Source organism: Scyliorhinus torazame, chromosome 21 (assembly GCF_047496885.1).
Source record: "Scyliorhinus torazame isolate Kashiwa2021f chromosome 21, sScyTor2.1, whole genome shotgun sequence".
In the NCBI taxonomy this organism is placed as follows: domain Eukaryota; kingdom Metazoa; phylum Chordata; class Chondrichthyes; order Carcharhiniformes; family Scyliorhinidae; genus Scyliorhinus; species Scyliorhinus torazame.
Window position 1 is genome coordinate 119,538,958 of NC_092727.1, and position 27,178 is coordinate 119,566,135.

At 50.5% G+C, this 27,178-nt stretch overlaps 1 protein-coding gene across 1 annotated transcript in view; it reads left to right on the forward strand.

Moving 5' to 3' along the window:
- The first annotated feature begins 2,533 nt into the window (after nt 1–2,533).
- Nucleotides 2,534–27,178, forward strand: part of LOC140398578 (gasdermin-A2-like) — a 91,727-nt gene continuing 67,082 nt past the window's right edge. Inside the window, exon 1 of the mRNA XM_072487397.1 lies at nt 2,534–2,818. The gene's annotated coding sequence lies outside the window, so the exon portion shown is untranslated. The remainder of the gene's footprint in view (nt 2,819–27,178) is intronic.

Consider the following 27,178-nt stretch of genomic DNA (forward strand, 5'->3'; position numbering starts at 1 on the left):
AAAATATCATTAAATGGGGACGCCAGTATCGCACAATGCCCTATAAGCCAGGGCAGCATCTGGGCACTATTCAAAACATGCAACCCATCTATCTTACTACATTTTAAGAGAAAAAGAACATACAAGATTTCTATTGATTGCAGAAACTTCAAAATAATAATGCAAATAATGTCACCGATGACACACCCTGCCGTTCCCAAGGTGCTTTACATTTAATGTCTGCGGGTGTTGCGTCATGGTCAGCCCCTCGCTGGCGGCAGCATTGAAGGCAGCCTGCTGACTCTGCTGTCATGGTGACCATGATAACCGGCAGCTCCTCCACCAGTGTGAGGTGCTTCTCCACTCACCATTGATGGATGGGCACCTAGCAGCGAGGCGAGGTACCTCATCCATCTCTCACACTGGCAGTGACCTCCTGAGATCACAGCTGTTTTGTTGGACTGCAGGTCCGAGCCCGATGCCATAGAACCCCTGGTTCTGTTCCTGGAGCTGCCTCTCCATGGGAATGCCTCTCCAGGACCACTCTCTCAATGGAGGAGGCTGTGCGCTTGGTGCCCAGGATCAACACAGTGGTCCTGTTCTTGATCGACTCCTCCAGGATGGAAGCCATGGCACACAGACCTTCATGGGTCTTCGCCAGATCTCCCACTGGCCGTACAGCATCTACCATCTGATGGACGCAGCCAGAGGCTAGCCTGGGACTCAGCATGGCCCTGGTCTACAGCAGCGCTCCCACTGCCGGTCCTCTCTGCCTCTGCCACCTCCTCACCGCGTGTCCTCACCGCTGTGCACTACCCACGAACACAATGACCTAATTCCCACTGATGTGTGAGTATCTGCGTTGGTGTCCGGCCACAAGACCCAGTGTGATACAGGTCCAGGAGCGATGTCTTCCTGGCTGCTGAATGGGGGGGACATCGACGTCACCTGTAGCTCCTGGGGATGGGGCATCGGCGGAAGGATGGCACAACGTCAGCAAATTTAATCACCATCATCACTTTGGATGCTAGGTGACCTGCTGAGACAATGGACGCCTGCTGCACAGTCCCATCTTCAATGGTCACTCTGGCTGCAACAGCTCACTTTCTGACGAGCCGCGTCAGTGATAATTCCCGTACCCATGGCACATGCACCTGGGGTCTGCACTCTTATCGTCATCCCAGGGCCCTGTCTCACCAAGGTCAGAGGAGCGAGCTGACCGGCGGCCCTCCAACTCTAGAGCATCACTTTCATTCTCTGTGAGCAAAAGAAGAGTTTGGATTCCCCCTCAGCTGCATTCTCACATGTCTTCTCCAAACAGGGAAAAATAGGAAGCCTCATGAGTGTTGCATCTTCTTTAAGGTCCATTCTAAATGCCACCTCGGCCCACACGGGCATTAAACGGGCCATTTAACAATGGCACACCGCCCCGCCAATGCAATGAGGCCTATTGTGCTGACAATCCAGTTTTGGCAGGACAGTGCAAGGGGGTATACACACCCAGACCCCTGAGGTCACGGGGAACGGACACCCAACTACACGTCTCTGCACAGGTCCATGCCACCTCAGTGCTTACCTTTGCCTCCCATAGAAGATCATTGAACCTTTTGCATCACTGAAGCCAGGTGTGGCGCACAACGTCGCGCCCACTGACCTGGGCAGCGACCTCCGACCAGGCCTTCTTTTGTCAGCTGGGGCAGCCTTCTCTTGCCATCCCTTGGCATCAGAATGGGCCACCAGGCACTGACCTCCTGAACTAGGACACCCTAGGCACTCATCAGTGAAACTGGGGGCACTTAGCCCACCTTACTTGCCCACCCCCTTTCCCTGACCCTCTGGTGTTGCTGCCATTACTGTTCATGAGACTCTTTGCAATTGTTGAATGAACCTCCCTCAGCCTCTCCCACAATTCCCGGCAGCCTTCAGGCAGCTGCGTCCTCCAGCCCCCAGCCAGGTCCTCGTGCCCGATCCATTCCTGTCCCTGCTCAGTGTGAGTCCAACCGGCAGAATGTTACATGCTGGGCGAGCCTTAGTGTCCACCCAGCGTAATATCGCGTTAACTATGCAATCTCGGGTGGGAGTGGGTTTCACAACCTGGGGGCAAAGTTTAGGCCCGAGTCTTGATTTGCTGATTACAAATCCTGCCGGATTTGGGATGGATAGATGAAGGCCTTGGCTTTGAGCCATGTTCCCTTGTCCTAAAGGCCCTTGATTCGGATTTCTTCAAATGTTGCTGTGGCTTGATGACAGAGACTTCTCTGGGGCTGCTATTTCTCCCCCCCCCCCCCCCCCCCCCCCACATATCACGATCCAGTTTGCAAGCTCTGAGGTTGGCTTTCAGATAGCCTTTATTTCTGGGTGTGGATGTGTGGTGTGGGTTCCTGTGCTCTGCTGGCTGTAATGTGTGGGCAGGAATCCATGCAAAGCACATGAGCAACCCAACCAAGCTGACCTCTGATGAGCATGCTCTCAATTAGATACATACTTGAAAAGGGAAAACTGCAGGGCTATGGGGAAAGTACGGGGTGGGGGGGGTTGGAACTAGCTGAATAGTTCCTTCAAAGAGCTTTCACTGACACAGTCGGTGAAATTACCTCCTTCTCGGCTCGATCATTCAATAATTCTCAATCATTAGTAAGTATAACAGACCCCAGCTGGCTGTTTTAAAACAGGTTAAAGTCTGGAACTATCCCCCAAAGTGCTGGAGCCTCCTGACGAAACTGCCATTGCAGAATCATAGTTAACCACATCCTGTGGAATTACTTATAGTCACAGTGTACGCATCCAACGCTAAACCAGCCATTAACGAAGGGAGCGCAGTTCATCTCCGCCCATCCAGGTAAGCCTTCTACTCTTTTTAATTAAGCTCACTTTGCCCCTTGCATTGTCCTCTGCCTTTCTTCAAACAGGTTTTGCCTCGATAATTTCATTTTTTATCCTCTTAAGCCAACGAAAGTTGTCAGCTATTTCCCAATCTCATGGCGTGAGATCTCTGCTGATGATATAACGCAGTGTGCTGCCGCGCAGGGGAAGCGGGCACAGAGTCTGTGGGTTTCAGCGTGCTGCGTGCTCACTGATTTAAATCCGGGGCCAGTGTTAAAACCGAGGCCAGGCACAGCTCTACAGGAAGGGAAGCAAAAGCTTCTGCTGAAAGCAGTCGGTTTGTCAATCGCTTTCCTGTTTTGCACAGGAAGAAGTGGGGGACAGCTCTAAATCCCTGTAAGCGTGAAGTGTGAATCTAGCTGATCAAGCCAGAATCTTTGAAGTTACTGTTTAAGTGATTGCAGTATAACAGCAAATACCAATGGAGTGAGTACAGTTAGCAATGGAGTGAGGGCACAATCAATAGTCAATACTTGATAAGTGAATGAGCACAAAGTATGGATGGAATTCTGCCGTTTTAAGACTGTGCCAAACTGCGCACCCTGGCAGCGCCTATCCCACTGGCCAGAAGGTTGGGTGCCCATGCCAGATGCAGCGCTTGCCACCTCATTCATTACGCACAGGCGAGTTCCCCTCCGATTCTCGTGGCTGGCCAACAGCTGATTCATCCCCCCCCCACCCACCCTCAGCTGACTGGTTCGGAGGTCCTGGCATCATATTTAAAAACACGTCCAGCAGACTCATATCACTCTCTCCAGCATACCTCTCTTCACCGGACCGTACAGGGTGTCAGCAACCCAGAGGGAAAGGGCAGCAGCATCAGGACGATGTCTATTTGGTGGCGCGGTTAGTGCTGTTGCTGCACAGCGCCAGGGTCCCAGGTTTGATTCCCGGCTTGGGTCACTGTCTGTGCGGAGTCTGCACGTGCTCCCCATGTCTGTCTGGGTTTCCTCCGGGTGCCCCGGTTTCCTCCCGCAAGTCCCGAAAGACGTGCTTTTAGGTGAATTGGGCATTCGGAATGCTCCCTCTGTGTACCCGAACTGGCGCCGGAGTGTGGCAACTAGGAGCTTTTCACAGTAACTTCATTGCAGTGTTGGTGTAAGCCTACTTGTGACAATAATAAAGATGATTTATTCTTCAATTCAACGACCTTACCCCCTGAGCCCATCACCTGTGAGGCAGCCATGCCCTACTTGAACTTCTACTTCCTGCATCTGGGGTCTTTGTGCATTCCCTTCTGTTGCTCTTTTTAGCCTTAGTTTTATTAGCTCTGATTATGTCACCTTTGCTCACGAGTCGCCAGGTATCTCTCTGATACCGCCACGTGGTTCAAGCTCGAGTTATGATTAATAAGTCAGCACACTGCTTAGTAAGATTGAAATCAACGGTCACTTATTATGTACAGCAACAAATACTTACACAATAATCCTACTATCTATAGCAAAACCTACCACTACTGGCCATTACTTAACTTTTGGGGATGGCCCACCAGGTCAGGGAAACGAATGGTTTATCGAATTGGATCTGGCCTGCGGGATTCAAAAGGCTGATACGGGTCGATGGCTAGGAGTCTCTATCGGGTAGCGATCGCTGGAGTCAAACTTACTGTTTCTGATCGATGTTCTTGCGAAGGTTGCGAGCAGGAGAAGAAGGGAGAGAGAGAGATCTGAACTTGGCCCCTCACTTTATAGGGCCCAGGGGCTTCCCGCCTCTCGGGGCGGCCCTTGACCCTGAGTCCCAAGTGATTGGACTTGTTCCCAGTCACTGGGTTCGATATGCTCCAATGATGGGGCGATTCCTCGATCGGTGGGTGGTCGTTCACCTATCTTTGTTTCGGCCACTGCAGGCGCCGAGAGGTCTGGCCCGGCATTCAATTGCTAATATGTTGCAATTGTTCCTGGGGATAGCCGATTAAACTGCAGATGTCTGGGTTGATGTGCTGCTAATAGTCTTAGGTATCGATCTGGGCCGACTTCCCCAGATCCGAATACGCTATTCTGTCTGCAGCTGTCCGTTTGTGTCCTGTTGGCTGCTTTTCCCATCAGCCTTTTCGGTTAGCCATTTTAAATCGGGTTTTGGCCAAATTAATAGGGAATCAGCCATTTTAGGTGGCTACAGTTCCTCCTTGTGATCCTAACGCGAAGCATGAAGGATCACATAAATTTTGTCCTTTCCGTTCCATAACCGGGGGGGGACACCTCCTATATGGCCACTACTCTGACCCTAGCTATGCACAAAAATTTACCTCAACAATTCTTGAGGGCGCTATGTCAGGCAGGGGCATGTCTCTAAAAATAAAACCTGGAACCTCTAATTTTCCCTAAATACACTCATCAAGCATTGCATCATCCTATCTCTCTAAAACATACAACAACAATCATAACATTCCATATATTCTTTCCTGGCTTGGCAGTCAAGCTCAGGATCATACATTTTTTTTGTTACTGGCAGATTTGTACATCTTTTATTTACAGAAAAACGCAAGTGCTTGTTCTTTATTTTTTTTTTGTATTATAGGTCGCGGGGGACTGGGGTCTGGTCATAACCGAATATAGGGGATTGTATCCGATATACCGGGGTTCGAGAGCGGTACGCTCTCCTTCTCCATTTGCGGAGGCGCATAGTCTGCACTGCACAGCGGAGTATTGCCAATGCTAATAGTGCTTCAATAACGTACGACAGGGAGTACCAAGTTATGAACTTGGCACACCAGGATAATGCAGTGTGTCTGGTGACTGGGCCCTCGGTACTGCGGGGCAGTGAAACATTAACGGCAGGGGGGGTTTGGAGTAATGGGGTCCGCATTCCCGCCCAACCAAATGTTCATCAAAAGAGTGTTGAGCACGATGAAAGAAGTCCTCATGGCTGTCCTCATTCTTTGTCTTTCTTTGTGTTCTGTTTTCCTCCGGTCCTGGAGCTTCTGGAGTTCTGTAAAACAAGCATAGTATCTGTAACTACCTTGGTATAATATCCGGTGTGTTAGTGTGTCTGTCCTTTTTGGGGCCAATTAAATCCTTATAATTGGTCACTATATGTGACTCCCCCCCCCCATTTTTTTTTCAAAACAAATGTTAGGACACGGCACACTTCCCAATGGTGGACCAGTGCTAAGTTTATCATCCAAATGTTCCTGGATGTAAATAGCATGAGGCAGCAACCCAAGGGTCGCCTAAATAAATAAAACTGTTTTGAAAGGAAAAGTTCGAAAGAGGTGCGTATGGGCCGCGACGGGTAAGATTTGGATGGAGTCCCCGAGTAGGACAGCTACCAATGCCGCATGTCCCCTACCCGAGCGTTTTTGACCAGCGGGGTGTTCCCAGGCAGGGAGGGTCTCACGCCGTTTCTCCACTGCCTGAGCAACCGACAAGAACGGGCAAAATGTAGTCATCATGGTGGGGTTGCTGCTGTGATTCTCCCATCAAATCAGATCGGGCGTCTGGCACTTGGACCAGTGCCAGCTGAAAAGCTAGTTCCTCTGAACGAGCGTGTGGTCTGCTGACCAGGTATCTGTGGACAAGTTGGTACCATTGTGGTATCTGTGGACAAGTTGGTACCGCTGAACAAGCGTCTGGCCGTGGTGGGGGTTTTGGAAAGAGCTAAAAAGTTTCAGGTGAATGGATGTGCGGCAGTGAGAAAATTCTCCTGTCGGACGAACAGCATTTAAACAAACCTACAAACAACGCAAAACATCCTGCAGGTTCCATCAGGAAGGACAACACTTTTCACCAAGTGTCTCCATGAAATTATCATGTGGACACCTCAGTTCTCTGTTGCGAACAGGGTCGCAAAGGGGTTGGCGGATTGGGGGTTTGACTCGGGGTCGTCCCCTTCTCCCAAGTGCCAAATTCTGGAGTGAATTAATGTTGAGAGGGCTGCGTGGTGTGAGTTAGGGTTACTTTCGTCGTTGCGGACGAGTCTGTAGGAGTTGTTGCGGTGCCAATGGCGTTCGTCAAGTTGCGTGGGGACAAAGTCGGGGTCGTCCATATGAGTCGGTGGGCGGTGGTGTGGTCTGTTTAAGAAAGTGACCAGGAAGGGATCGAACTCGGAGTCGCTGGGTGTGGGACCAGGATAGTAGGGAGGCGTGCTGTGGCTGTCGTCAGAGTCACAGTCACTGTCTCTGCTGCTGCAGTCTGTGGGCGTTCCGGGGCGGAGTGTAAAGTTTGTGGGTGGAGTCGGGGGCGAGTCCATGCCTGGGCTGGACGTGGAGGGGGTTGGTGTGGTCATGTTGAGCTGTGGGCGGGGTTTGGTCTGCTGCGTCAAGCATGACGTGGTGGGCGTGGTTTGACTGTGCTCCATAAGCCTTTAGCTGGTTTTTGTGAAACCACGCAGTCTTACCATTTTGGTATTTGATTTTGTATACCGATGGGCTTACTTTATCCGTAATGGAGTACGGACCCGAGTATTTCGGAGACAGAAATGTGCTGGGGTTATACACAGACAACATCACTTGTTGTCCTATATCATACTCCGTTGCATGTACTGCCTTATCAAAACAGGCCTTGCTCTGTTTCTTTTTAATGCCCAATTTAACAGCGGCTGCTAACTGAGCCGTTTTTACATTTACAAGTAATTGTTCAACGGCTTTCTCATGGGTGAGGGCCGTAACTTCAGGGCTGGTCAGGTCTAAACCCAACAAGTACTCTGTCCCTTTCATGGGGCGTCCGGTTATGAGGGTGTGTGGGGTGTAGCCTGTGGAGGTGGAAACAGTGTTACGCAAAAACATCAGCGCAAAGGGGAGGACAGAATCCTAAGTGGTGTGTTGTTCTGCTGGACCATTTTTCTAAGGGTGGTTTTTAGGGTCCGATTCATGCGCTCCACTATACCACTCGACTGTGGGTGGTACGCAATGTGAAATTTTTGGGTTATGCCAAATATCGTGAGGACGTTCTGCATGACCCGTCCCGTAAAGTGAGACCCTTGGTCCGATTCAATACTGCGGGGGAGTCCCCATCTTGTAAAGATGTGGTGGGTTCGGATTTTGGCTGTGGTTTTCGCTGAGTTGGTGCGGGCTGGAAATGCTTCCACCCACTTTGTGAAAGTGTCTATGACCACCAGAACATATTTATAGCCAATCCTGCAAGGGGGTAATTGACCTATAAAATCGATCTGGAGGTTAGTCCAGGGGCCGTTAACGGGTCGGGTGTGGCTGAGGTGTGCCTTTTTGGCATATCTATCTGGGTTGTTCTGAGCGCAGATGAGGCAATTCTCAATGTAATGGGATACATCCTCTTTGAGGTTTGGCCACCAGCAAAGCTGTTTGAGGTGGGCTGCGGTGAGATCGACTCCCTGGTGTCCATGACCATCATGGAATAAACAGATTAGTTGGTTCCGATCCTGCTTCGGAACTACATAAAGGGTGTCTTTCAACACCACACCGTCATGTGTGGGTATCATATTTCTGTACCTCTCCTATGAGGCTGGAAACGTCCCTTTCACGATCTCAGTGAGAGCGCTATCCTGCTTCTGGGCCTCTACTAGATCTTCGATCCTAGTCTGCGTGACCTGAACTGCACTCACTGGCGCACTCACTGGGGCGCTTTCGGGGGGCTTCCAAAAGTACCCATGCCTGGATCCTGCCTTAGCCAGTGCGTCGGCTTTTACATTTCCAGGGGGGGAGGAACGATGGTGGCTGCGGACTTTTATACTGCCAAAGGTCCGGTTCTTGGCTTTTTCCAGAATATGGCGGAGTAATGGGGCTGAGGGGAGGGGTTTCCCATCCGCGGAAACAAATCCTCTTGTTTCCCAGAGGGGTAGAAATTCGGTGAGGCTGTTGCAAACGTATAGACTGTCTGAATATATGTCTGCTGGGCTGGGGGAGGAATCTGGGTGCTCTATAATGTAAGCGATGGCCGCAAGCTCTGCTGCCTGCGCGCCTAAGTGTCCGGGTAATTTTAATGCGATTTCCTCGAGGGCGCGTCCCTGCATGTCCTCCACATAAATCCCACAACCTGTTATGCGTTGCCCATCCAGGACTGTGGAAGATCCATCCACATAAATCCTAATGGGATCACACGTGTCCGGGTGAGGGGGCTTTTGAGATGGAGTGGCTAGTTTTCTGGGGGGTGTTTTCGCGATAAAGGGACCTGTATTATGGTGGGGCGAGATGATTTCACACTCATGGGGGGTTCCGGGATACTGTAGATTGTCCGCTAAGTATGTATGTGTTTTGGTCCGTTTGACTGTGATGTCCCGTCTTTGTAAGAGAAGGATCCACCTAACAGCGCGGATTTGTCTGACGGTACCGTCTTTAAGTCATCCGTCTAGTAAAAGTTGGGTGGGGGGGGTGCTCGGTCAAAATGGTGGTGGGGTTCAGACCGGTAATGTATGAAAAGTACTGGCCTGCCCAGAAAACTGCGAGTAGGTGCCTCTCACAGGCTGAGAATCCCTGCTCCACAGCATCTAAAATTCAGAAGGCATAAGACACGGGTCTTAGATGGTCGTGCCGTTCCTGCAGGAGCACGGCTGAAAGGGTGTGGTCTGTGGTCGCTACCTCTATTGCATAAGGGGAAAGCGGATCGGGAACTTGGAGTGCGGGGGCGGCTATGAGCGCCTGTTTTAATGATTCCACAGCATCCGTATGCTGCGGAAGCCATTCCCAGGGGGCTCCTTTCTTTAGGAGGTCTGAGAGGGGCGCTGCCTTGCTGGCGAAACCGTCGATGTGGTTCCGGCAGTAGCCAACCAGTCCTAAAAACGACCGGAGGGCTGAAACGTTTTGGGGAAGGGGCAATTTAGCGATCGAGTCAATTCTTTTGTGCTCGATCTCGCGTTTGCCGTGTGTGATGATAGTACCCAAATATATCACCTTTTCTTCCAATATCTGGGCCTTTTTGGGGTTGACTTTACAGCCAATGGAATGTAGTAATTCCAGGAGTTCGGATAGAAGCTCAATGTGCTCTTCCTTTGTGTCTGTCTGCAGTAGTAGGTCATCTACATACTGTACCAGACATTCGGGGCGAGAAAATTTTGCTAGTCCATTTGCCAGCTGTCGGTGGAAAATGGAGGGGGAGTTGTGGAAGCCTTGTGGCAGGCATGTCCCCGTGTACTGCTGTGCTCTGAAAGTGAAGGCAAATTTATACTGGCACACCTTTGCCAATGGAATGGACCAGAATCCATTACTGACGTCCAAAACCGTGAAATATCGGGCATGGTGTCCCTGTTTGAGCATGGTCTCGGGACTTGTTGCAACAGCGGGGGCTGCTACGGGGGTGACTTTATTGAGCTCCCGATAATCTATGGTCAAGCGCCATGATCCGTCGGGCTTCCTTACTGGCCAAATCGGGGCATTATTAGTTGAGGCTACCGATCTTAGGACGCCCTGCTCTAATAAGCTTTCTATAACCTTGAGGATTTCTCCCTCTGCTTCTAGGGGAAATCTGTACTGCTTTTGACGTCTAGGGTCCGGTCCTGTTATTTGGACGGAACCAGTCATCCGTCCACAGTCGTGTTTGTGGGTTGCGAATGCTGCCCTGTTTTTTTGCAGGACTGCTCTAACCTGTTGGTCCGTGCTGAGTGTGGTGGGGTTGAACCAAAACTCGCCTACTGCGCTAATTTTGTTCATATAATCCCCTATATTAAGCGTTGCGGGGGCTCTAGCGGATTTCGCCATCTTCCAGACACACTGGTTGACTGGATCGAAAGAGACGTGGTGAGAATTCATGAAGTCGATCCCCAAAATGTGCTCTGCTGTTGGGGGCAGGTCGACTAACACTACGGGGTGTTTTGTATTAATGGTTCCGATTTGGATGGGTACAGGGGTTGTGATGTGTCCCTGCTGTGAGTGGCCTGTGAAGCCGCTGAGGGTGATAGTGGCTGTAGTGGACCACGTGTCCTTACCAAGGGTGGAGGAATTTAAGGTTGTGCGGGACCCTCCTGTGTCCCAGAGAAGCTCGATCGGCTGTCCCCTAACCTTTGCTCCGACTACGGGTCGTCCCGACCTATCCCAAAGTGTATCGCAGACCCAACTGGGGGAGCCTGTACACCGTCAGTCCGATCCGGTCAAGTCTGTCTGATCGGACTGGGCGCTAACGCTATGTATGGGCTCTGCTTTTTTCTTATTGAGAGTGCCTGTCTGTTGGTCTCTCTGTGGCTTTATAGGGGCCTTGCATTCTTTGGCAAAATGTCCCAATTGTCCGCAATTGTAGCATTCTTGCGGTTTTGCTGGGGGGCTGCTCTTTCCCTTGTTTACCCAGGCGGGGTGGTGGAGAGTGGTTCTTACTGCCTGCACGTCTGCGGCGGCTTGTTTTTCCTCGGGGGTTCTAGCTGCGGGTTTACTGTGAGTCGCTTGTTCCCAAACGCGGGACAATCTTTTGACCACCCACTTCTCATTATGAGCCTCCTCCGAGGGGTCATAATTACTACAGGCATGCTTCCGTGGCATGGGAGATAAGGGTGCGGGTCCATTTGGCCATATTGTCTGCGGACAAATGGGCACGGTCTACGTTTCCGAAAACGGCTTCAAAGTGAATCCACAAGCGTCCTGCGAACGCTGTGGGGTGTTCAGACTTTTTCTGTCTGCACTTATTTCGGCCATCTACAGGGTCGCCCCGGTTATACCCGATCGCATCCAGGATCGCGGTATGCATTTCTGCAAGGGTGCCTCCTCCTACGTTCTGTGGGTCGGGAAGGGCTGCTGCGACCGATGGGTCTAAGCTGAGGACCATGAGCTTTACCTGTTCTTTCTCATCCAGGCCGTACAAGGTCGCCTGGTGTTTGACGGTGGCAAAGAAATGGTGTGGGTCTGAAGCGGGGAGGAACGGTGTGATTTTAGCACACGCGTCCTGTAATTGGGTCTCTGTGAGGGGGGTGGAATATAAGATTTCCGCCTCGTCTGCTGTGGCAGACCGGTGGGTTGTTACAGGGTTCATGGGAGCCTGTATTACCTGCTGTGTGGGGGGTGGGGGTGCTTTCCTCCTTTGGGGCTTTCCCCGCGCACATGTTCCCTGAACATATCTCTGCGCTGTCTCTTGCAGTTCTGCCCAATCAGATCCGTCTTCCTGTTCTAAACTTTCCCCAAAGGTGTCTTGGAATCCCTTTTGGACAGAAAGCATTGCTTGCAGGTCTGCAATTTGTTTTCGGCACTTCGCATGGTCTAAGGTACTCTGCCTTTGTTCCATGGTTGCAGCGTGGAGCGCTCTCAAGGCTGCCTTGAGATCACTACATTGCTTCTGTAGCGTCTCCACCTGCTTCTCTGTTTCTTTCTTAACCAGGACTGCACGCTGCGTGTCCTGATAAGCCTTCTCATATTGGGATTGAAAACTGCTTAAATGCGCCAGACAAGACTGGTGACCCCGTTTGGCGTCAGCCACCTCTTCGTCCTTGGCTTCTAACTGCCTTTTCAATTCCAAGTTCTCTTTTTCCATCTCGCATACATCGACTTTACTCAGTCGATGTATGCCTTCTATTTCTTTTCGGAGCGTCCTGACGACCTCCTCTGTGCCTCGCAATTGTGCCATGCAGGACATGATTGCATTCGGCTTGCACGCTTTCGCTAAGCTTTTCTTATGAATTTCACTCATGTTCTCCCACCAAGTATGCGCTATACCTCCGGGACCTGAGTCGTCATTATTACGGAAACCGCTCCACACGGGCCATCCTTTGCCCTGTAGAAATTTTTGAATTTCTGCTTCCCAAAGGGGACACTGTCCCACTTTAATGCTGCTGATCGGTGCGACCGCAAATTCTTCGAAGTTCATGAGGCGTTGCATTGCCTGCATGGCCATCTCTCTTATCTGCTTGCTACGTTCAAATTTGGAACAGGGGGCTAAGGTGGTGTCGTAGATGCGGGTACGGCTTGCGCTAATTTCCGAAAATACAGACTTCCAACAGTTTTGACGCAACAAAAATCTAGCAGTTTTACCTTATAACCCTGTTAGTTACGCATGCATACACACACTTCCGAATTGCGAATTATTAACCAGACCCGCTTGAACACTTGTGGGTTTTTTTGATTTTGCTTCCAATTGGATTCTATTCAAATTTCTGGGGTCCTCCCGGAGCGGTTTTCCACTTCTATGTCGGGTCCCGACGGAGTCGCCAATTATGTTACTCTTTTTAGCCTTAGTTTTATTAGCTCTGATTATGTCACCTTTGCTCACGAGTCGCCAGGTATCTCTCTGATACCGCCACGTGGTTCAAGCTCGAGTTATGATTAATAAGTCAGCACACCGCTTAGTAAGACTGAAATCAACGGTCATTTATTATGTACAGCAACAAATACTTACACAATAATCCTACTATCTATATCAAAACCTACCACTACTGGCCAATACTTAACTTTTGGGGATGGCCCACCAGGTCAGGGAAACAAATGGTTTATCGAATTGGATCTGGCCTGCGGGATTCAAAAGGCTGATACGGGTTGATGGCTAGGAGTCTCTATCGGGTAGCGATCGCTGGAGTCAAACTTACTGTTTCTGGTCAATGTTCTTGCGAAGGTTGCGAGCAGGAGAAGAAGGGAGAGAGAGAGAGATCTGAACTTGGCCCCTCACTTTATAGGGCCCAGGGGCTTCCCGCCTCTCGGGGCGGCCCTTGACCCTGAGTCCCAAGTGATTGGACTTGTTCCCAATCACTGGGTTCGATATGCTCCAATAATGGGGCGATTCCTCGATCGGGGGGTGGTCGTTCACCTGTCTTTGTTTCGGCCACTGCAGGCGCCAAGAGGTCTGGCCCGGCATTCAATTGTTAATATGTTGCAATTGTTCCTGGGGATAGCCGATTAAACTGCAGATGTCTGGGTTGATGTGCTGCTAATAGTCTTAGGTATCGATCTGGGCCGACTTCCCCAGATCCGAATACGCTATTCTGTCTGCAGCTGTCCGTTTGTGTCCTGTTGGCTGCTTTTCCCATCAGCCTTTTCGGTTAGCCATTTTAAATCGGGTTTTGGCCAAATTAATAGGGAATCAGCCATTTTAGGTGGCTACAGTTCCAGCAAACGATTTTGTATCCATTTGGCCCCCTTGTTTGTGAGCTTGTCATGCAACCTTGTCAGGATCCAGGTTCTCTCCCCTCAGTCTTCCCTCTGCCTTCCTTTGTTCATCTTCTTCATCCATCTCCTTGTCCACCCCACCCCCCACCCCACCTGCCGTTGTGAGCCCTTGCCCTCACGCCACCTCTGCAGCCCTTGTCTTTTTCAGGCCACCAGAACCAACTCCCTTCCCCAGCCCTCCTCTCCTCTCACTCCGCCCCTGGTCAAACCTCGGACCTTTGATGTGGTGACTACATGGGTCCCACAGCACAGCGCTGTTCAGAAACACTGCTCTGTGTGGCACTGGCGGGAGGGCGGGGGAAGGAGACCCTTGTGCTGGCCAATTCCAGGCACAGAACTGGACCGAACCTGTGACACAGGAGAGTCCATGGGTCCAGTAGGAAGGTGCAGTCTTTAAAGTCTAGCTCGGCATGGAGATCGAGGCAGGGACTGGTCTGCCCTGGCAGAGTGGTGAACAGCGCATCAGGAGCGGCGCAGCACCATGCCGGTGTTGCATTCACCTCAAAGTCTCTGGTGAACTGAGGACCATCTTGCGCACACAGCCTTTGTCAATTGGGTTTTACACCAATGTGATTTCCCATTGAAGTGACACAAGATTGGAAAACTTGACGGGACACCGGCAGACAACCGTTTTAATGAGCATTCATGAGATGCAAATACATGCAAATGACATTCACGCCACCTGCCATTGGGAATACTGAACCACCATTGGGAATACCGAACCGCCATTGGGAGAAATGCAACGTAATTTTATGATAGCGGTTTTCCAGCTCTTTAGCTCCCGCCAGATTCCCCTGTTGCCCACCATTAATGCCCCACTGAAGAGGCACATTGTAATGTTAAATTTATTTTTTGCTAGGGGCGGCCTGGTGGTGCGGTGGTTAGCCTTGGAAAAAAAAAGAATTGGGTACTCTAAATTTAAAAAACTACGTTTAGTCTTTGCTAAGATTTCAGCTTGTTCCAGGTTAAAAGCCCCAAATAATTTCTCGTGTATTTTTCAATGCTGATCTGGGTGATAGATGATAGAATCTCATCAACTTTGAAATGTTTCTGCATTTGGGAGCTTAAGGGGCAAAACCCCACTGGCACGTGTGGTGATATGCATCACTGTAAATATACAAGGGGTTTATGTAAACACACTATGACTAAGTAAACACTCGAGGGAGCACCAGAGACGTCATGACATGCAGGCATACAGCTAATGAACACATAGACTAGGACACGACCAATGGGCAACCTAGACACCCAGAGGTGACACTACCACAAGGGGGCATCACACAACTCATATATAAGGACAGGGCACATATGCTCTGTCTCTTTCCACAGGCAACACTTAGAGTAGGACAGGGGCAGATCAGAAGCATCATACCCACCACGTGGCTTAGAGCAGACTGGTTAGTTAGACTGAGTTACTACAGCAAGATTAGCAGGAGAGTCGAACTCATAGAGAACTGTGCTAATGGTTCAATAAATCACATTGAACTTACTTCAACGTCTGGAGTATCTTTTGGTCAAAGCTGCATCGAGTTGCAGCCTGTGTTATCCCAGAGTACAGAACACAACAGTATGGTTAGCCTCTCGGTGAAGCATTCCTATGGGAAGAGGCTAATTAAGAGGCTTCCACGTCCCTCATCATTCAATACAGGATGGCCAGTGTGTTCCCGAGGCTGGAGACCCAATCAGAGGCTCCAAAGTGCTAGGTAGCTGGCAGCCCAACCAGGAGAGGCGGGCACTGCTGAGCCAGGTAAGAGACCAAGAGGGCATCCCAAAATGGAGGGGGTCCTCTGAAGTTTTCAGAAAATATTAAAATAAATAATGGGCACAGCTGCGAAGACATCATTGCGGAGAGGAAGCGGTGGATCGAGAAGAGGTGCAGCAGCATACACCCCCCCCCCCCCCCCCCGTGCTCCCAATCCACAGTCTTCAGGTACTTTTTGGGCTCTGGCCTCAACTGCCTGATGTTGGGAAGATCCCGGGGGTGGCAGGAATGTCCCCCAATTTGGTCCCATCATGCAGTGTTTTTCAAACTTTTTTTCCCAGGACCCACTTTTACCAATTGGCTAACTAGGGACTTCAGCTGACAATTTACGTTCTTGCTGCATTCTTTGAATAGAATAGAATCAGGAGGTTTGTCCTCGAACTCGCCAGGCCTTTGATGTTTTGAGGGTTTTTAACTTTTAATTACCTGTACCTCCCTGCATATAACACACATGGGCTTTGCATCCTGATTTTCTTTGCTGCCTGCCACTCCAAGTCTGTTGTCCACCATTAATGCCCCAATGAAGAAAGTCCCACCTCAATAAATTATTTTTAGACTGCTTTGTACCTGACTTGAGTTTTTTCTTTGTTGGGTATTTACCAGAAGCCCTCGAGCTCTGAATACAGCTCACACCAGCACTGCTTTGTCCTTCCCTGTGCTCGCTGAGAAGCTCTCTCCAGCAGATTCAGTTGTGAGATCCCGGCCTGTTTGTGACTCTGGCCCTCTCTTCCTTATTCCAAAATGACCCATCTTCTTCACACAGTCCTGTTGCATGCTTGCTGGCAGCTACAAATGGGAATCCCTCCTTCATGATTTTGAGCCCAAATCAAGGACATACAGGGCGGGCGGCGCCAGTGTACGTGCCGCGCTCGTGACTTGCCCTATGCTGCTGCTTCTGGCAGGAAGACCCCATCGTTTGTATTTAAAGGCAAGTTGCCGCCAACATTCTTAAAAGCCGGTCGCGGCCATTGGACGCTTCTCCCGCGATCGGGAATGCCGCGACTGATCACTCCGCGACCCTCCCAACGCACCCGTGGGTCGCAACCCTGAGTTTGAGAAGCCCTGCCTTAATGGGCCATATTAGCCACCTGGCGGTGCCCCGTGGGTAACTGCTGCCACATGGAGCCCAACTCCGGCAGGATCGCTCGAAGGTGGGAATGTGTCAGGGAGTTGACTCGACATCGCATTCTTTTCAAATTTTGCCCCCATTTCTTGCCTCCAACCCACAGTGGGTGGCAACTCGGTGAAACCGCAAAGCACGCAGCCGTGATTAATCATCAATTAAAGTTCATTTCGGCACCTTGGGTTTATAGAGTTGGTGGGCAAAGATGGGGAGTGTGGGTCTGAAGAGGAGTCAGAGGAAGAACCACACTTCCCAATACACAAAGATCACTGTCTAGACCAGGTTGCAGAAAAATACAGGTGGCCTGGGAGTCTGCAAAATAGCCTGACAACCTATTAGATGGATTCCTCTGTGCAACACTCTCCATCCGTGACAGCTGCTGTCTGCACCATGGTGCTGAAGCTTGATGAAGCCATTCAATTTCTCTTCAACGTTTGATTTAAAAAAGGCTCTGAAAAGAGTTTAAAAGAAGAGCATCACTCACTTGGCAGACATCCCTACAACCTTGATAGTGATCAGTATTGGAAAGCAAGGCTAATGATTTTATATTTCCTCCTAGAGATGCCAGGAGGTTTCACTTGCTTTGGTACCGCACTCATTAACATCACTTTAAACACTGTGCTACCAGAGAAAACTAAACTCCAACAGGCTTAGTTTAGAAAATACACAGCATGCCCAACACAAACATGTGAAAGGGTGAAGGTAATTTGATCCATAGGACTGGCTGCTTTGATAACATTGATAACCACCTCAACAGGGGTGCCCTGCCCTTATGAGCTGGGGTGCGAAGGGTTCAATTAGCCTCTAATTGGTGAGGTGGGGCATTGGGGTTCCAGAGTCTGTGGTGGGGGTGTCTAGAGTTCGGGAGGCATTTTAAAAAGAGCTCATAAGTACAGTGTGGTAGTATGCATTAGGGGTCATGTGGGACTGTGAAGCCGTGATGTCATTGGCTGACAGATCCCGGGTCCTGGTTGGCTGTTGACCCCTAGCTCCGCCCTGAAGGCAGAGTATAAGAACCAGGAGTTCTCCCCCGCAGGCCAGTCTGCTACTGAACTGCGGGGAACAAGTCACGCTTAATAAAGCCTCATCGACTTCATCTCTATTCGTCTCTCGTGAGTCTTTGTGCGCTACATACAGGAAATGGGATAAGTGCAGCCTTGGTGGGGCCTGAGGCCCAGAATTCGAGCAGAGTCCTATTTAATAGCAGGACCGTTCTCGGCGCTGTTAGAGCTGGGAAACACTCCGCTACACACGCCCGACACGGGACTCTGTTTTATTTTCACTAAATCGCGCTCATTGTGAAGGAGTAATTATTTAATAAGACGTAGTTCAGAAGACATAATGCTCATGATCGTGAGACTATCCTGATTGAGTGCTGATAACTGAATGATGGAACGATGTGCACTGAGCAGCATGAGAGCTTGGTCATTCCATGAGAGTCTTCACACAGCAGGCATCTCAGGGTCAGAGTCGGAGGCAGGCCCATGTTGTGCCAACTCTCCGACTCCATCCTACTTCCGACCCATTTAGCACAGAGGTGGGATGTGGCAGAAGAGTACGAGGGCTGCAGGGTTACCTGTCCGCTCTTGACAGTTAATAGTCATTTAAGAGACAATTTAAAGTAGATGGCCTGCTGAGGAGCCGTTTAGCTGCCTGGAGGCGACCACCCAGTGGCAGATTGAAGGGAGCGGGGACAAGGGCCATAGTTGGACCAGCCCTCCGGATTGGCCTCAAGGCTCTCCCTGCCTGCCTGGGTGCTGGAGCAGGCATAGGTTATCCTGTGGAGAGGTTTCTCTCCCCATTCACCCCCCCCCCCTCCTCTGACACCCCCCCCCCCCCCCCCCCCCCCCGGCCCCCCCAACCCACTCCCCGTTGGCGGCCTCACTGCAAAACACATTTTTCAATTTAAAATTTGAAAGAAGTTGGAGGGAGAATGTCACCATCTTAAAGTGTCCTCTCGGTTAATTACCTTCCATTGCGGCTGGCTGCTCCTTTCAATCTGGCAGCCTTCTGATTGACCAGGCTCGGTCGGCCTGTTGTCTTTAATTGGGCATCAAACGGTCTCCATTCTAATTAAAGGAGCACTCCTGTTAAAATCCCAATGGGTGACTGTCTGTCCCGGGACTGGGTTTGGCACCTGGAGTCAATCCCATGTCCTCGCCCCAGGGGAAAGATTGCGCCCAGCATCTCCGACAATGCCACACTAACCAGCTTGCAGCAAGAATACAGGAATCCAACTGTGATGAACGGTTACTGCCTAATCATCATGTAAGGTGATGTCCCCTTTAAGACCGGGCTTGGAACCCTGGGGACTCCGCCTCTGGCTCCGCCCATCTGGGAGCCATACATAAAGGCCTGCCTCATGGTCTGTGTAACAGTCAGCTCTCGTCTCTAGCTGTAGTATAGTTATTAGTCTAATAAAGCCTTCTTTACAGTTTAATCTCTAAGCATCATTATTGAGGGGACCTCACCAACATTTCCAGTCCATGAAGAGGATTTCAGGGCAATATTAGCCCTCTTTCTAAAGAACATCCACTTAAGTAACCTGAAATTTTGGGTTAATACTGAGGCCTTTATGCTGCTCGGCTCAATTGATTGCTGCTGAATTGCCAAGAATCTGCTTGACACGTAAATTAAAATGCAAGGTGCTGAATATAAATGTGCTCTAAGATTAATGAAGAGGATGTCCTAATATCGTCTCTTAATCTGCTCATTAGAGCAGCTTCCAGTGCCACTCAGTGATAATTACTTTGTGAGTGGTTGTATTGTCATTACAGGTAGCTGCTAAATATCCAGTTTGTCAATCCCTTTCTTCCTCTGTTGCGTACATCTCTATCCTGTGCCAGTTTGGATTGGTGGCAAGGGGTTTATTTTCAGGTTCTCACTACTAATGCGGACCCTCGTTCGTGTATCAGGACATATCAGGTGCAGTAATCTCCCATTCACAATGCACCATCAGCGCAAACGTCTATAGCTGAGTCTCAGTCAGGAATACTGCGAAGCCTTCCCACCTGCTTGGCTACAGTTGCATTTAGAGGTTTCCTGTATAGGTCCCTGATGGACATCAATTCAGTCGAGATGCTCCCTGACACGCTCCACTCCATCCGGTCGCTTCTGTGTACTGCCACAAACGAGACCCCTCACAACCGTCTATTTGTCTTTCCCAGGACGTCGATCTCTGGGGTCTCGCTCCCGGCCTGATTAACGAAACCAGGGCAAGTCCTCCTACAGAAACACGCAAGGAGCCATAAGGCCGATCCCCTGGTCGAGCGGGTTCAGCTCAGTACGCGTGTGTGGCACACCGCGATGGACGACAGGACACAGCCTCCCTCCGGGACCTGGCTCCCGCGGGTACCCCCACACCCATTATCACCGCGCCCCTCCCAGCCACCTCCCCACCCACCTCCCCACCTTCACCAACATCTCCCACAGGGTCCTTTAGCCCTGCCTCTGCATCGTCACCCTATCCGGGACCCTGTTGTGCGGACTATGTGCTCCCGGAGCCGAAGGCCTCGACGCCAGTGTCCACGCCGCAGCCGGAGCTGAGGCATTCGCAGCGAACAATTCATCCTCCAGTGAGACTGAACTTATTCACCAGGTGAGCCTTGTCCGTCCGATAGAAGTGCGGCTTGCACTCTGCACAGATTTAGCAATCCCTGGTCACAGCCCTGACATCGTCAGTGGAGTAGGGCAGGTTGTGGGCCTTGACGAAGTGAAGAAGCCGGGTGACCCCCAGGTGACAGAGGTCGTTGTGGATAGCCCGTAACCAGTCTGTTTGTGCGCTGGCGCATATACCGCGGGACAGGGCATCTGGGGGCTCATTGAGCTTCCCAGGGCGATACAAGATGTCGTAGTTATAGGTGGAGAGCTCGATTCTCCACTGCAAAATCTTGTCCTTCTTAATCTTGCCCTGCTGCGTGTTATTAAACATGAAGGCAACTGACCGTTGGTCTGTGAGGAGAGTGAATCTCCTGCCGGCCAGGTAATGCCTCCAGTGTTGCACAGTTTCCACAATGGCTTGTGCCTCCTTCTTGACGGAGGAGTGACAAATCTCGGAGGCATGGAGTACGGGAAAAAAAGGCGACTGGCCTCCCTGCCTGGTTGAGGGTAGCGGCCAGGGCAAAGTCAGACGCCTCGCTCTCCACCTGGAACGGAAGGGATTCATCCACAGCGTGCATCGTGGCCTTGGCAATGTCGGCTCTGACGCGGTTGAAAGCCAAGCGGGCCTCAGCCATCAGGGGAAAAATGGTGGACATAATGAGTGGGCGGGCCTTGTCCGCGTAGTTGGGGACCCACTGGGCATAATACGAGAAAAACCAGGCAGCGTTTCAGGGCCTTGGGGCAGTGGGGAAGGGGGAGCTGGAGAAGAGGGCGCATGCGGTCAGTGTCGGAAACCGTTTTCCACGACATAGCCGAGGGTGGCTAGCCGGGTTGTACGGAAAACGCATTTCTCCTTTATTGTAGGTTAAATTAAGGAGTCGGGCGGTGCGGAGGAATTTGTCTAGGTTCGCGTCATGGTCCTGCAGGTCATGGCCGCAGATGGTGACATTATCCAAGTACGGGAACATGGCCTGCAGCCCGTACTGGTCCACCATTCGGTCCATTGTTCGTTGGAAGACCAAAACCTCACTGATGACGCCAAAGGGGACCCAGAGGAAATGGAAGAGGCAGCCATCTGCCTCGAAGGCAGTGTACTGGCGGTCTTCCGGCCGGATAGGGAGCTGGTGGTACGCGGACTTCAAGTCTACCATAGAGAAGACTCGAAACTGCGCAATCTGATTGACCATGCCAGATATGCGCGGGAGGGGGTACGCATCGAGCTGCGTGTACCGGTTGATCGTCTGACTGTGGTCGACTACCATCCTGCTGTTACTAGCCTCGATGATCCCTTCCTCCAGGAGCCACTGAACCTCTGACCTGATGAAGGCCCTGTCCTGAGCACTGTACCGTCTGCTCCCGGTGGCGACGGGCTTACAGTCTAGGGTGAGGTTCGTGAAGAGCGAGGGAGGGGCGACCGTCAGGGTCGCGAGGCTACAGATCGTGAGAGGGGGCAGGGGTCCTCCGATTTTTAGAGTTAGGCTTCTGAGGTTGCACTGGAAATCTAACCCGAGCAGGAGGGGAGCGCAGAGATGAGGGAGGACGTAGAGCTTAAAGTTAGTGTACTCTGGGCTTTGTATTGACAGGTTTGCGACGCAATACCCCCGGATCTGTACGGAGTGCGAACCGGTCGCGAGGATATAGTCTGCGAGACGGGGAGGACCTGGAGGGTGCAGCATCTTACCATATCCGGGTGGACGAAACTATCTGTGCTCCCGGAGTCGAAGAGACAGGACGCCTCCTGCCCGTTGAGTTTGACGGCCATCATAGAATTTCGGCTGGGACTGGTCGAGCTGGACCGAGCTGAGGTAATGCGGAAGACTGTCTATGGCAGCAGCGTGATCACAACATTGCGGCGTCGACGATGTCGGCCAAGGTGTCGGGCCCCACGGGTCACACGTGGCGGGCCACGTCGATGACGGTGGCCAAGATGGCGGCCCCAACAGGTCGCACGTGGCGGGCCACGTCGATGACAGCGGCCAAGATGTCGGCCCCCACGGGTCACACATGGCGGGCCACGTCGACGACGGTGGCCAAGATGGCGGCCCCCACGGGTCGCACGTGGCGGGCCATGTCGACGACGGTGGCCAAGATGGCGGCCCCCACGGGTCGCACGTGGCAGATGACGCGTCGGAAGGGGGTGGTCCCGGCAGGCACGATGCCACGTTGCGAGGTCTGTGAGCCTCAGGCCGGCCCTGACAGGCTTTTGATTTTGGGCCTTTAGAGTGGCTCAGACATACCTTCGCAAAATGACCTTTCTTGCCGCACTCATTACACACAGCGCTGCGTGCTGGGCAGCGCTGCCGGGGATGCTGGCCCTGCCCGCAGAAATAACAGCAAGGTCCTCCGGAGCTGGCCGGCAGCCGCGCGGCGCAGGAGTGAGGTACGCCTGGGTCGGGGGATGGTTTCGCCTCTGACGTCCCCGAGGACGCCGCGTGGTCGGACGGGAAGCCCTCGAGGCTCTGGAAAGCCATTTCTAATGAGGTAGCCAGCTTCACTGTCGCCTCGAGGTCAAGAGCCCCTTTTTCGAGGCGGCGCTGCCGGATATAGCTGGACCGGACTCCAGCCACATAAGTGTCCCGAATCATTAGCTCCGAATGCTCTGATGCAGAGACTGCCCGGCAGTTACAACTGCGGACGAGTACCCTCAACTCACGAAGATATTCTGCGAGCGACTCACCCTGGCACTGACGCCGTGTGGTCAGGAGGTGTCGAGCGAGGACTTTGTTGACCGGCCTCACAAACTGTCCCTTGAGTATGTCTACAGCCTCCGTATACGAGGCCGCGTCCCTGATTAACTGGAAGATCCTGTGGCTCACCCGGGCATTGAGGAGACGCCATTTGAGTGCCGGGGAAACCACAGCAGTCGAGGAGTCGAGGTAGGCCTCGAAGCAACTGAGCCAATGCTCAAAGATAGTCGACGCTTCAGTCGTTTGAGGGCAGCATCCTTTATCACAAACTTGTAGTAGTCTATTAAATTGATGGACATCAATCCAGTCGAGAAGCTGAGTAGTAGTGAACCGATGCTTTAATAGTGTGCCAACCTGTAGCTCCTCCTGTGCTGCAAGACTGCCCCAGATCGACGGGCTTTATACCTCCTCAGAGGGGCGGAGCCAACAGCAGCACCAATAACAACATTCCAACAGTACAACAGCAACAACCAATAACAGAACAGCAATAACAGTAAGTATATACAACAGTGGAGATAATGATAGTACTAGAACAGTAGAACAATAGTGAACATATATACAACAGCCTTACGCAGCCATACGTGGCTCACGATAGTCCCCCACATCACAATAGTGGCTGGCGGCTGTGGCCATCTTAATTTAAAAGTTTTTTTAAAAATTCAGAGTACCCAATTAATTTTTTCCAATTAAGGGGCAATTTAGCGTGTTCAATCCACCTACCCTGCACATCTTTGGGTTGTGGGTGTGAATCCCACGCAAACACGGGGAGAATGTGCAAACTCCACGCGGACAGTGTCCCAGAGCCGGGATCGAACCTGGGACCTCGGTGCCGCGAGACTGCACCACTGCGCCACCCTGTTGCCTTTAATTTAAAAGTTTATGTAGTTACTGATAGGCCGCCTCAGGATTAAGTCATCCCCTCTTTCTTTGCCCACACAGAAACTCGGAAAGCCTCCTTTGACAGCACCTGCCAAACCTGTGACGTCTTCCTCCTCGAAGCACAAGGGCGTCAGGCATATGGGAACACATGCCTCACACTATCCTGACTCGGAACTATATTGGCCGCTCCTTCGCTTTCGTCCGGTCACAATCCTAGAACTCCCTTCCTAACAGCACTGTGGGTGTACCTACACCACATGGACTGCCGCGGTTCAAGAAGGTGGCTCGTCACCACCTTCTCAAGGGCAATTAGGGATGGGCAACAAATGCTGGCCTAGCCGGCGAAGCCCACCACATCCCATGAAATAATAAAATAAAAGGAGAGTAGGGACACCATTTGACGTGGTGTCAGGGTTCCAACTCAAACCCCCAAGCATTGCACCCTGTTTATTACAGTGTGAAGGAACCAGGCAGCATTGATTTCAACTTCAGTGGTACACATATCTTTGGAACCTGGTTTTATTTACAGATTTTTGTCTTCTGGGCTTTAGATAGGGCCTAGGAAGAATGTCAACACTTTTTAGTTGGGTTGCAGACAACATTTTCTAGAATGAGAGCAGCAATGGTACGCAATACCAGAGTCTTTAGTGATATGGTTAATCTAGATAAGCTGTGGTTACTCTCCTCAGAGGCAATATATTCAGGAGGAGACTTGATCGAGAAGTTGAAAATTATGAAGGATTTCAGTCGAGTAAATAAAGAATCTGTTTTCAGAGGTAGCAGGGTTGTGACCAGAGGATGTACATTTAAGGCAAAATTACCAGAGACAATATAGGGAAACAATTATTTTACACAATGAGTTATGATCCGGAATACATGGGCAACTGATTCAATCATAACTTTCAAAAGTTAATAGGACAGGGTGCCAGAAGAAAAATAAATACAGGGCTTTGGGAAAGAGCAAGGAAGTGGGACTAATTGCACAGTTGTATCAAAGAGCTAGCACAGGCTTGATGGGTCAAATGGCCTCATTTTGTGCTATGTCACTCTATGATGCAGAGCAGTTTAGGGATCAAGATTTAATTGCTGAATGCAGCAGAATGATCCTCAATTAAAAAATGTTTAGTGGGTCTTCCTTCAAAAATCACAGGAGGGACGGCGAGCCGCCAAGAAGAATCCAATTACTTTTAAATCTAAAACTATGATGTGGGTTTTATTTTTCTGTCCATAAATCTGCTTTTCAGTCATGTGGAGCTCATCACCCTTAACTTTTCTACTTATGCCCTGTCAAACAGGCCTCCGCACTCTGCTGAATGTGTGGATGATGCATGGCTAAGAGTCTTTTGAAGGAGCATCCAGCGTACAGCAGAATCTGCTGTCTTTTAACCGTTTCTCTCCCATCAACCTACTGTCACACTGAACAATCCTGAAGTCTTGGCATGTGGAAGATGTGAGACCCAAAGGAGAAACTGGACAAGGGCTTGAGGGAGAAGCAATAGAAAAATATGTTGACGGGGTGAGGTGTGTGGAGCATAAACAATGGCATGGACTAATTGGCTGGCCTGTTTCTGTGCTGTATATAATAAGGACAGATATATTGTAATTTTCAAATGTTAAAGTCTTTGCACAATTTTACCATGGGATTCGTGACAGTACAATGATTAATTCCAGAGCAATTTACAGTCCTGTGCACATTCGCTTTAACTAAAATAATTCAGATTATAGACAGAAGGATATTTTTTGATCCTGGTACTAGTGGGAAATGCTGAAATATTTGGCCTGCACTGAGTGTCTCTCTCTCTCGCTCTCTGACGGACAAGGGAAGTATTAACCGATTATTATTCCTCTTATGATCATTCCTATTAAGAAACATTAGCCATTGGTGATTCCAGCAGAGAGCTGCCAAGAGGTTTACCGACTTGTCACAGAAGTTTTAAAAACAACTGTCAGTGGACATTCCCTTAGGGGTTCCCCAGAAAAGCTGCCATTGTGTTGCCAGACGGTTACTCTCCTAGTAGAACACCCAATCCAGTACTGTAACTCTTCTAGTATAACACCTTCTCCAGTACTGTAACTCTTCTAGTATAACACCCCCTCCAGTACTGTAACTCTCCTAGTATAACACCCCCTCCAGTACTGTAACTCTCCCAGTATAACACCTTCTCCAGTACTGTAACTCTTCTAGTATAACACCCTCTCCAGTACTGTAACTCTCCGAGTATAACACCCCCTCCTGTACTGTAACTATCCCAGTATAACACCCTCTCCAGTACTGTAACTCTCCTAGTATAACACCCTCTCCAGTACTGTAACTCTCCTAGTATAACACCCTCTCCAGTACTGTAACTCTCCTAGTATAACACCCCCTCCAGTACTGTAACTCTCCTAGTATAACACCCTCTCCAATACTGTAACTCTCCTAGTACAACACCTTCTCCAGTACTGTAACTCTCCTAGTATAACACCCTCTCCAGTACTGTAACTCTTCTAGTATAACACCCCCTCCTGTACTGTAACTCTCCTAGTATAACACCCTCTCCAATACTGTAACTCTCCTAGTACAACACCTTCTCCAGTACAGTAACTCTCCTAGTATAACACCCTCTCCAATACTGTAACTCTCCTAGTACAACACCTTCTCCAGTACTGTAACTCTCCTAGTATAACACCCTCTCCAGTACTGTAACTCTCCTAGTATAACACCCTCTCCAGTACTGTAACACTCCTAGTATAACACCCCCTCCTGTACTGTAACTATCCCAGTATAACACCCTCTCCAGTACTGTAACTCTCCTAGTATAACACCCTCTCCAGTACTGTAACTCTCCTAGTATAACACCCTCTCCAGTACTGTAACTCTCCGAGTGTAACATCCTCTCCAATACTGTAACTCTCCTCGTACAACACCCCCTCCAGTGCTGTAACTCTCCTAGTATAACACCCCTTCGAGTACTGTAACTCTCCTATTATAACACCCACTCCAATACTCTAACTCTCCTAATATAACACACCCTCCAATACTGTAACTCTCCTAGTATAAATCCCCCTCCAGTATTGTAACTCTCCTAGTATAACACCCCCTCCAGTACGGTAACTCTCCTGGTATAACACCCCCCCCCCCAACACTGTAACTCTCCGAGCATAACACACCCTCGAATACTGTAACTCTCTGAGTATAACACACCCTCCAATACTGTAACTCTCCTACTATAACGTCCCCTTCAGTACTGTAACTCTCCTAGTATAATACCCCCTCCTGTATTGTAACTATCCTAGTATAATAC